The sequence below is a fragment of the Chinchilla lanigera genome, unplaced genomic scaffold (assembly GCF_000276665.1).
Source record: "Chinchilla lanigera isolate Chin_1 unplaced genomic scaffold, ChiLan1.0 scaffold00040, whole genome shotgun sequence".
Classification (NCBI taxonomy): domain Eukaryota; kingdom Metazoa; phylum Chordata; class Mammalia; order Rodentia; family Chinchillidae; genus Chinchilla; species Chinchilla lanigera.
Genome location: NW_004955441.1, coordinates 19,158,926 through 19,170,736, shown reverse-complemented (window position 1 = coordinate 19,170,736; position 11,811 = coordinate 19,158,926).

Below are 11,811 nucleotides of genomic sequence, written 5' to 3'. Positions count from 1 at the left end.
GAGAGAGAGAGAGAGAGAGAGAGAGAGAGAGAGAGAGAAACTGTGAGACTGTGCTAGTGGCTTTCCTTCTTCCCTTTTGCTCCATCCAGCACCCCTCCATTGGATGGTGCCTGTTCAGGGGAGAGTCTTCCCCTTCAATTTGCTGCCTTGTATGTGAATTTTCTCTGGAAATATCCTTAGAGATATACTCAGAAGTGTGGTTTACTAATTTCCTAGGCATTTTTCAATCAAGTCAAGTAGAAAATCCAGGTTAAAACTATCATGTGTCCATCATTTATCAACTTGATGTCTGAGCACATCTCTTGAAACCATACTTAACCTCCAAATAACTACAATTCTACCTAATTTTATCTATCTCTCATATAAGCAAAATGCACTAATTCCTTCCCTAGAGTCTCAGCAGTTATGGTGCTCTTCAAAAGTGCAAGTCATAAACTTCTTTTGAGACTCAAGGAAAATTCTGAGCTATGAGCCCCTATAAAAATAAAGCAAGTTACATACTTTCAAGATACAAGAACACAAAGTAAATATTCCCATTCCAAAAGAGAGGGACAGGAACATGGAAAGTAGGGATTGGAGCAAAGCAAGAGTTAAGCTCAGCAGGACAAACACTAAATCCTGTAGCTCTGCTCCAGGCACCTGGGACACATGGTGGCATGTATGACACAAACTCTGAAGAGCGGGGGTGGCCTCTCCTCTGTGGCTTCGCTGGCTGCAGCTGACACCACTTCTCCCTTGAGCTGGCGCCGATAACTGTTTGCAGCTTTCTCTGGCAGATGTCCCATGTTCCTGGCATGGCTAACTTTTGGGGTTATCCACCACACCTTTAGTTTCACTTTCACAGCTTTATGCACTGCACTCTTGGGGGCTGGCCTCAGGGACTTTGACTCTGTCACACATTATCTGGGCTCGAAGATCTGCCTGTGAAATCTCAGTGGAAGTACACAGACTCCATAATTCTAGCATTCTACATGACTCTCAAATAAGCAATGTGTGGAGGGTGCCGAGATCTGCCAGTAGCTCAAGCAGTAGCTGGGCCCACTTGGACCATGACTGCAGTGGCCTCTGATTATCTGGATGGCTGAAGAGGGTAAAGTAAATCCCCAGGTGGCCCTACTTGAAGAGGGGGCCTCGTGGCTCACTTCCTAAATGAAACATTTACACTCATCCTTGATCCTGAACCTGTGACAGGTGGGGTTTTGCTGATTCCTGACATGCCCTCAAGACATTTCTCTTATTCTCCTGGTGCAAAATATGTGACTTCCTTTTAACATTACTGATTTCTTCAGCAACCATGTCCTCTATGGCCAAAATTTTACTCATACTTTTTGGGCCAAATTTCAAATTTAAAAAATCTTTCCATTTTGCCCTTTGCTCCCAATTCTCACTGTAAATCTTGCTAAAGGTATCTAGCAACCCAAGCCGCAGCCTAAATGCTGTGGTACCTCGACATTTCCTCCACCAGATTAATAACTTATGACATCTATCTATCTATCTATTTATTTATGGTACCAGAAATTAAACTCAGGACCTTGCACTTGCCAGGAAGGCGCTGTGCCACTGAACTATATTCCTGGTTCAACTTATCACCCTTAAATTCCTTGTCTCTCAGAGTCATAGGGCATGAACAAAGTGTAGACAAGTTCTTGGTGGAAATGTAACACGAATGTCCTGCAGTCCAGTAGAATCCTGGTCCCATTTGGACCCACATCAGGAGACTTCACAGTGCACCTTCCTGTGAACATTCCACCAAGCTCTCCTCCCAGTGTTTTAGGCCTTCTGTAGCCCAGTTCTCCAAACTTCTCCAAACTTCTCTTGCAAGCCAGTTGGAAAGTCTTGCAAGCTACATCATTAGGAATAGTGACAACAAAGACCCCAGTCTTGCTACCAAACTTTTGTGTTGATCATCTTTCCATCATTGTACTAAAATACAACTGAAAGGAGGAAAGATTTATTTTGATTCCTAGTTTCCAAGGTTTGCATTCATAGTTGCTGGTTCCAGGGCATAAATCTCATGGAAGAAGGATGTGAGGGAACAAAGCCACTCAATTTATAATGGCCAGAAGGAGAGAAACAGAGAGGAAGAGAAGGAGGGAGGGGGAGGGAGAGAGAGAGAGAAAGAGAGAGACAGAGAGACAGAGACAGAGACAGAGAGAGAGAGAGACAGAGAGACTGCTCTGGGGGATCTCCACTTCCTCCTTCACTTTGTTTCATCCCGCACTTATCCTTGTTCCTTCCAGTGTTCAAGGGCAGTATCGCCTCAATTTGCTGTCCCACAGGTGAACTGTCTCCAGAAACATTCTCAGTGACATACCCGGGGGAGCGCTTTGTTAATTCACTAGGGGTTTATCCGTCCAAACAAGCTGACAACCAAGTGTAACCATAATGACACCCCCTCTTCAGTCTAACAGGATGTACTTAACCCGTTTTTATACCCAATGAACTTGGCACAGATGTTCAAAAGTCTTGCTCGAGCTAAACAATTAACAAAGAAAATTGCACATCATTTCAACCTATGCTATGGAATCTATTTTGGCTACTACACTTTTCATTGCACTATTGTCCTCTGATAATCCAGTGTTTCAGTATCATCTCCTCCTAAAATAGACATTTTTGAACTGAGGCAGGAATCTAACCCTTATTTCCTCATTAAATGATACATTCTGCTGCATTTTAGATTTCTCTAGGTTCAGTATTTTATTGCCAAATGAATCAAACGGGTATTTTAAAGAAGAGCAACAAATGCAAAGGCATAATTATTTTGGAGTGAATTTAAATAGGAAAATTCATTTTGAAAGACTTGACCCCTTACATTTTAATTTTTTAATCTGGACTATAAAAAGCATGAAATGGACCCCCAGCCGTCACCTAGCTAAATCATGCGGGCCTAGATATGGGAAGTGGGGCCCCATGTTCAGATTGATTATTTCCTGCTCCATATTTTTTAGTTTATTTATTTTGTAGGATGGCTTTATAATTGATCCATATTGACATAGAATAAATTAATTTTATCTTTCACTTATTATGCGAAAGAAGACACATCTTGTTAAAAATTGTGAGCTTCCCTCATGCTTTCCTTATTCACTTAGAACTGTGATTTGGGGTTTTCACACAGATATGCATATAAAATCATGTGTCTAAAAAATAAATCCACTGTGCAATTTTAGCTGATGAATACAGATTGGAGACATTTTCACAGTAGGATATACATATAAAGGATAACGTTTTTATAAAAAATAAAAATGCACAGTCATATATATTTTACAATGATACTTATTTCTGTTGAGGTAATACATCAGGAATGTTTCTTCTGATTGATGCTTATAAGTGAGTGAACCATAATGTAAATACTCACTTGTTAAAGAAAAATTTATTTCAGATTTTTATTGTTGAATGTTTATTCATAATTTTTAAAATGCATTTTTGATACCAGGTTTGCTAATATTTTAGTGTCTATTACTTTGTGTCAAAATAAAGCACCAAGCATGTGGACATTTTAAATTGTGGTAGTTAATGCTGTGTTGTTTTAAGAAAGATGTATCGATGTACATCCCCACCTGTAAATTATTGCCCATTTCCCTATATTCTCCCTAATATTGTATTTTTAATTTTTTTTCTGCATGCTAGGATAGAAATCATTTCTTATTATTGTTTCAATTTGGCTTTTCATTACCATGATCTTGGGAATACTTTTCAATTTCTTCTGCATAGGGCCTTTCCTTAACATTTTCTTTTATGTAAATCTTTTTTTATTTAGAGACTTTTTTTAGGGCAGTCCACATCAGTCTTCTACTTGTTGGTAATTTTTTAAATGGTGTATTTTAACTCTCAGCAAGTCAACTCTGTCTTTTTTTGGGCATATGTTTTTATGAATGGCATTAGAGATGCCGTGTATTTTTTTCTTATGTGATTATGATTAAGTCTGGTATGCTTTTTCCCCCAGCTTATTTTGAAAAACTAAAATCTAATGAATATATTTTATGTTATCATGATTATGATTATATTATGCACTTAAAAATCAAGTAATATTTTTTGGCCTTTTGGAAAGGAATTATAACCTATTAACACTAACCTTTGCTTCTGAAAGAAACATGTTACCAGTATCAAGACAAATGATCATCTTTCCTTTTAAAAAATACTCCAATATCTGATCAAAACCCATATGAATAGTTAGGGGTGGTGCCACATGCCTGTAACTCCAGCACTCTGGGAAGCTGAAGCAGCAGGTTCACAAATTTAAGCACAGGCTGGACAATTAGTAACTTAACAACACTGTGTCTCAAAAAAATGAAAGGTCAGGGATGCAGCTCAGAGGGAAACACTGGGTTCAACAATCCCAGTACTGAAAAAAAAAAACAACCCACAAATAAGTAAAATAAACAAACAAAAACCATACCACATTTTAGTTTGCTTAATATGCAGACCATTAATTTTAATTTACAGTCTTTTGGTTTTCTTGGCATTTTCAAATGTCTCCCATTTGCTAGCAATATAGAAAGGTAGGTTAGTAGCCAAACTTAACTTTAGACACCTGGTTTTCATCTTACATGCTGACCAGTGGGATTCAGCAGGTACACATATGATGTTTTAATTTACTGAGACACTGAAGCTTTTGTATCTGGTGGTACACACAAAAACAGTACCGCTGAAAGCAAGGCAAGCTCTGTGGTTCTTGGTCACATTTCAAGAACTTCTCTTTGCTCTTGGGTCTCCCGTGTGTGAGAGGAGTCATCATCACCATCTGGGAGTCCTTCTACAACCTGGGGTTCAGGTGGAACTAAGTGAAGCTTAAATTCTCACTGGAAGATGAGTTCTAAATTGGGTGGAATCCCGTAGGAACAATTTGCTTCTTGATAGAACACGAAGAAAAGGCTCTGGGAAATGTGCATCTGGCCGGCATGGCTCAGGCAAATGCAGAGAAGAAGGTGTTTGTTTGAAAGAGTCATTAAATTTGTGGAAAGGTTTCCTGCCAGCACAGCAGCGTGACTGTATGTGACACAGAATAGTGTACAATGAAGCCTTCTACAATCAGGCAACGCCAGTTAGAGTTATTTTAAGACACTGGAGAGTTCTTAGGTTTTCTCAATGCAGCATTATTTTTGAACGGATAGATTACATGTTTAGAATAGGGGCAGGTGGTGAGAAAATGGTAATGTCAGCTTTCGGGCATAAATTTAACAGGAAAGTTCTTTCCTAAAAGATGAAATGAATGAATATTCTGGACGGGCTAATGTGCTCCAATTTTCCCTACTTATTTCTTATTAGTAAGTGATCTCCTAAACCTTATTTGTGCCTATGGTTTGGAAATCCTTGCTGACATTCTTATACAAGATTCAGTAGCTCATCTCATTTACATATTTCTTTTGCTTAAAACGGGCAGCACAAGCAAAAAGACTACCACAGAAAAAACAACCCTAAATTGAAATCCATTCTCTTCTAAATGCCCGGAATCTTATGCTATGTGTCCCTGCCAGACATCTATATATCTAACCTTGGCACCAATAGCTACTAAGAGTAAAGCATGAACTATCTATCAGCTTAGAATTTGGACTGTTATAACTCAGCATTAAGTAAATATGCAAACCATGCTGAGGGCTGGGTGTACTTCAATGGCTGTCATAAAAATTATGTTTTATAAAGTGGGAGTGGTTGTCATGGTTGTCTAAGTATATGTTCTTATTAAGTCCTGAACCAGTTGCCAACAGCCATGTGTCTCTGTCTTTTGAAGTAGTATGAAATTAATAATCTGGATGAAGAGTTGATAGGGTTAATAATATACTCTAGTTAATGCATAGCTCACTCTGCACGTCCTTTGACTCTAAATACTTAGAGGGGCTGTGATGGAAATTACACAGCAGCAGGAATGAAAATATTTTCTGTGAAAAATGAGTGGCTGAAAACACCGCACAAGTTTTTATGAGAGGAATCAAGTATTCCCTTATGGAGACCACTGCTGATCGCTTTAAGAACAACCTGAATAATGGGGTGACTTGTCAAATATCTACAAGTTGATATTTATGAGTACTTTTGAGTTAAAGGTGACAAGAGAAAGGATGTTTAATGGGGCATTAGGAAAAACAGAGATTTTAATCTTACATAGGACAATGGTTATGAAAAAGAAATCACTAGAAATCGTAGAACAAATGTAGGTCTCCTTTCAGATATTCCCTGAAGGAAAAAAAAAACATGTGTTGGAATTGTTGGGCTGTAAGCAAAAGTCCAAGTGGCCGATTGCCATGTATTTTTACCAACCACTTCCTCATAAGATATATACCCCTTCAAAATCAAACAGGTGCCCTGAGTCTTAGGACTGTGTCAGAATTTATTTAGCCTCAATTAATTAAATAATATTGTAGTTATTTATAGTATTATTGAATCATTTAAAAAATGTAGTAACTGTCTTTTACTTTTTTAGAATATGAAAGGTGAAATACTTCAATGTACAATATAATATTGGCAGTCCCCAGCTTATGATGATAGAAGAAAATAATTATTGCTTTGCAGGCACTGGTTGATTGGATCAGCCTGGGCAAGAGCTATACTCAGAGACTCCCAGATCTTCTGTGGTAGGAACTGAGCTCTAGACCAGGAAGACAGCTCTCAAGGCTAGTTAGGAACATGGCAAAGCCTGCACTGGATGCAGAAGTCCCACTGCCCAACCGCTGGATCATAAGACACGACAAGTCAGTCCACAGCCTGGGATTCTGGTCTTTGAAAGGAAAGAATAATCCCAAATCCCTCCCAATGATAGTGTCAAGCACAGTAGGGACAAACTGATCTTTCCAATACCCACATGCTCCAGTCTTTCAGCATCTATTGTTGTGGTCTTTTATTCTTGATTATATTTTTATATATGTCCAGTTATTAGAAGTTATACAGTAAGTAAAGTATTTCCTCCTTAAAAGTCTGATAGTTACCTCAAAGAAATAAAACATAAGGTTACAAAGGAAAGACTGTATGCACAGTTCATGTAAGCATGCCACATTAGTTTTTGGTTTTTGACTTAGACTCCCTTAGTTGTATATTTGAGTCTAATTTTATCTATTTATCATTGTATGAAAATCAGGTAAGTAGTTTACTTTCTTGCAACAGTCATGTGGGAATCACCATGTCTCCTTACCAGTCAGGGGTGTGAATGCGTGTGGTAAACTGTTAGTGCCATGGGAAACCACGCTATTGCTCCTGAACTGGGACGTCAGCTTCTCTCAGGTCTCTGAGTCTCCACCGCCGCCATTTTTTGTGCTAAGCTCTGATCTCTCTCCGAAACAAGCCTGTCAGTTGTTCAAGACTTTAAAGTGAGGCTACACTGTGAGGATTGCGCCTCTCCAACCAGCTGTCAGTGTCTTCAAGGTAGGGTTCATATCAGCACACCTGTTTTCTAGATTGTTGTCATCCAGAAAATACGGACTGTCTGATAATTCCAGAAAATATATTGAGAATCTAATAATGCCAAAAAATTATTTCTGGAGAAGATCCAAAGGTCCTCAAACGGGCTTATACAATGTACAACACTAAAAAATTGTTAGCACTTTTTCCATATATGACTTGGTCACCTATTGAAGTACTGTTTTAGATTAAATTTTAAAATTGTTATATTCTACTTATTTATTTGCACATGTATAGTAAAAACATTTACATTCCTTGTGGGGAAGTTGGTCTGTGTGCATAATTCCTTTTTTCATCTCCTTTCCCTTCCTTCCTTCCTCTCCCCCAGCTCTTGATCTCTTCCTTTCTGGTGCAAGTTTTCAGTACATTCTGTCTGCACTGCTTGTGCGGAGTTGGTACAAGTACTAAACACATGTCAGTTCCTTCTTCATCCCTCGTCCTCCCTCCCTCCCTCCCTCGATCCCCACCCCTTTGAGAAAGAACTATTTCCCTCCTTCCCATTATCTATTTTTATTTTGGACCTTATTTATAATTTGGGCTTGTCATATCAGAGAACCCACGCAATATTTAAGATTGTGTGTCTGATTTATTTCACTTAACATTATGGTCTCAAGGTGCACCCATTTGCCTACAAATGACTCAAGTTTATCTTTCTTTATGACAGAGCAGCACTCCCTTGAGTGTAAATATCACATTTTTAAAATCTATTCATCTGTCAATGGACATATAGGCCATTTCCAAGACTTATCTATCATAAATTGTGCTTATATACACATAAGCATGCATATATCACTGTAATATGATGTCCTTAACCTTTTTGGGATGACACCTAGAAGTGGAATAGATGGGTCAAATGGAATTTCTAGTTTCAGCTCTTTGAGGAAACTCAACACTGATTTCCATCGTGATTGTACTAGTTTACTTTCCCAGTAACAGTGTGAAGGAGTTCCTTTACCTCTGCAGCCCCCCTGGCATTTGTTATTATTTGATCTCTTGATGTCGGCCGTTATTCTGGGATAAGATGCTATCTCAGTGTTTCTCAAATTTGCATTTCTCCAGTGCCAGCAATACTGAGCACTTCTTCATGGGTTTATTGGCCATTTGAACTTTTCCTGTCATGTCTATTCACTTCACATGCTGATGTTTTGACTGGCCTTTTGTTTGGTGAAGTCTAACTTTTTTGAGTTCTTTATATATTCTAGATAGAAGTCCTCTCTCTGAGGAATGGCTGGCACATGTTTTTCCATTCTGTAGGTTGGAATGGAAACCTACTCTGTTGGTTGTTTCTTTTGCCCTACAGACACTTTTAATTTGATATGATTGCATTAATTGATTCTCAGATGTATTTCTTATGCAATCAGTGTTCTGTTCAGAAAGGCCTTGCCTGTGACTCTGACTTCAACAGTTTTACCTATTTTGTCTCCCAGCAAGTTCAGTATTTTGTCTTAACATTTAGTTACTTAATTTTGATTTTCTGTAGTATGTGGTGAGAGATAGGAATGTAGATTCAATCTTCAGCATGTGGTATCTAGTTTTCCTAACACTGTTTATTAGAGAGGCTATTTTTCGTCAGGTATATTTTTTGGCATTCTTTTTCACAGATCAAACAGTTGAATGTCTCTGAGGTTATTTCTGGGTCCTCTATTCTGTTCCATTGATCCTCATGTCTGTTTTTGTGCTAATGCCGTGCTGTTTTTTTAAATCATGGTGTCTTTGTCACACACCCTAAGCTCAGGACTGTAATACTTCCCGTCTTAGTCACTTTCTTGTCTCAGACAGAACACCCAACCCTTGCAAGCTAAAGGAGGAAAGGTTTATTCAGCTCTCAGTTTTTGGAGTTTCAGCCCATAGTCAGCTGGCTCCAAGGCGGGGCAGCACGGCAGAGGAGAAACAATCCACAGCAGGACACACAGGAGCCCGTGAAGCACCAAGCAGCCCTTTCTCTTTAATTCCATTCAAGCTACAAGCTTATTGGTTGATGCTGCCTACACCCAGGGTGGCCTTGCCTATTATCCATACCCAGAGCTATGCTAAACTACTCAGTGGACTAATTTAGTTACCACACACAGTATTCCCAGCCAATCCCCAAAAGCCCCATGTATAAGTCACTAGGCTCTGGGGAGACATTTAGATACAAGCCATACACTCCTTTTTTGTTAGGATTACTTTTGCTATTCGGTGTCACTTCTGGTTCCTTATAACTTTTAGGGTGATTTGACTTCTTTCCAATATATACCCCTTTTATTTCTTTTTCTTGAGGAATTGCTCTTGCTAACATTTTGAATACTGTGTTGAACAGGAAAGGTGATAGCGGACATCCTTGTCTTGTTCCTGACTTTAGAGGGAAAACTTTTCATTTTTCTTCACTTAGTATGATGTTGGAATAATATGAGGTTTGCCATAATGGCTTTAATTGGTTTGAGATAAGGTCCTTCTATCCCTATTTTATTCAGCATTCTTGTCAGTTGCCTCCAGTTCTGTGAAGAATGTGGTTAGAATTTTGACTGGGATTGTGTTTAACCTGTATATCAATTTTGGAAATTTAGCTATTTTGACAATAGTTGCTCATCCTTCACTTCCTTAGTTAAGTTAATTCCTACATATTTGTCTTAGTTACCTTTCTTGTTGCTGAGATAATTTACCCAACACCCAAAGCTAAAGGAGGAAAGGATTATTTGACTCACATTTTTAAAATGTTTCAGTCCATAATTGGCTCGCTGCAAAGCAGGGTGGCATGGCAGAAGGGCATGGCAGAGGACAAACACTTTATGGCAGGCAGAAAGCAGCAAAAACAGCAAGCAACAAGCTCCAAGTAATGAGCAGGGACCCTCTTTATGCCCTTTACATCCTATGTAGGCTGCCCACCCTTAGGGTAGATAGCACTCATGCTCAGGATGGGGCAGCCTTAATCCTAGCATTGCACCATGGATCAATCCCAGTGTCCTATCCTTGATCCCAGCAGCACACACTCTACATCCAGCCACCTCCAGAAAGCCCCAGCTATAAATGCATGAGGCTTTGAGGGAGACATCTAGGTACAAACCACAATATTATTGCATTACTGGGGTGACATTGTGAACAGTATTTTTTTCTAATTTCTTTCTCAAAGGTTTCATTATTACTGTACAGGAACACTACTGATTTTTGTGTGTTGATTTTGTATCCTGCTACATTACTGAATTTAGTTATTAATTCTAGGAATCTTTTGGGATCTTGTAAGTATAGAATCATGTCTTCTGCAAGTAAGGATATTTTGACTTGGTCCTTTCCTATACATATCCCTTTTATTTATTTTTCTTGCCCAATTGCTCTTGCTCATGTTTTGAGTACTATGTTGAATAGCAGTGGTGACAGTGGACATTCTCATCTTTTTCCTGATTTCAGAGGGAAAGGTTTCAGCTTTTTCCCATTTAATGCAATGTCAGGAGGAAGTTAGTCACAGATGGTTCTTATCAGGTTGGGATAAGATCCTTCTATGCCTATTTTCTTCAGTGTTTTCACATGAAAGGATGTTGGATTTTGTGAAAGGCTTTTTCTGTGGCTGTTGAGATGATCATGTGCTTTTTTGTCCTTGCTCTTCTTTATGTGATGTATTACATATATTGATTTGCATATGTCTAACCATCCTTGCATCGCTGGGATGAAGTTTACTGGGTCATGACAATATGATCTTTTTGATAATTTATTGCTTTTGGTTTGCCACTATCTTGTTGAGGATTTTGTATCTATATTCACTAAGGAGATTCAGCTATGGTTTTCTTTTTGGTTGGATCCTTGTCTGATTTTGGGATCAAGGCAATGGTAGCTTCCAGGTATGACTTTGGGAATGTTTCTTCCATTTCATTACCATTAAGGAAATTGAGGAGTACTGGTGTGAAACCTTCTTTGTACTTTTTTTTTTTTTTTTTTTAATTTAACAGTTATCCTGTCTGGGCTTGGGATCTTTTCAGTTATTAGGTTATTCGTTGCTGCCTTAATTTCATTGTCTATTGATGTATTTCTCAGTTTAAATCTTCTTGTTTAAGTTTTGGTAACATATGTATCTGGGAATCTATGCATTTCTTTTTAATTCTCTAATTTATTGCTATACAGGTTTGTGAAGTAGTTGTTGATAGCGTTTTTATTTTGGCAGTGTTGACTGTGATTTCTCCTTTTTAAGTTCTTCTTTTTTCTTTTTGTACCAGGAATTGAACTCAGGATCTTGCACTTGCTAGGCAGGCACTTGTGCTTCTGAGCTATATCCCCGGCACCTTCTCCTTTTAAATTTCTAATAGCACTGATTTTGTCCTTTTTTTTTTTTTAGGTCAGATTGGCTAAGGGTGTGTCTATTTGTTTATTCACTGAAGAACAAAGTCTGCTTCATTAATTCTTTGTATTTTTGTCTCAATTTCATTGATTTCTGCTCTAAACTTTATAATTTCTTTC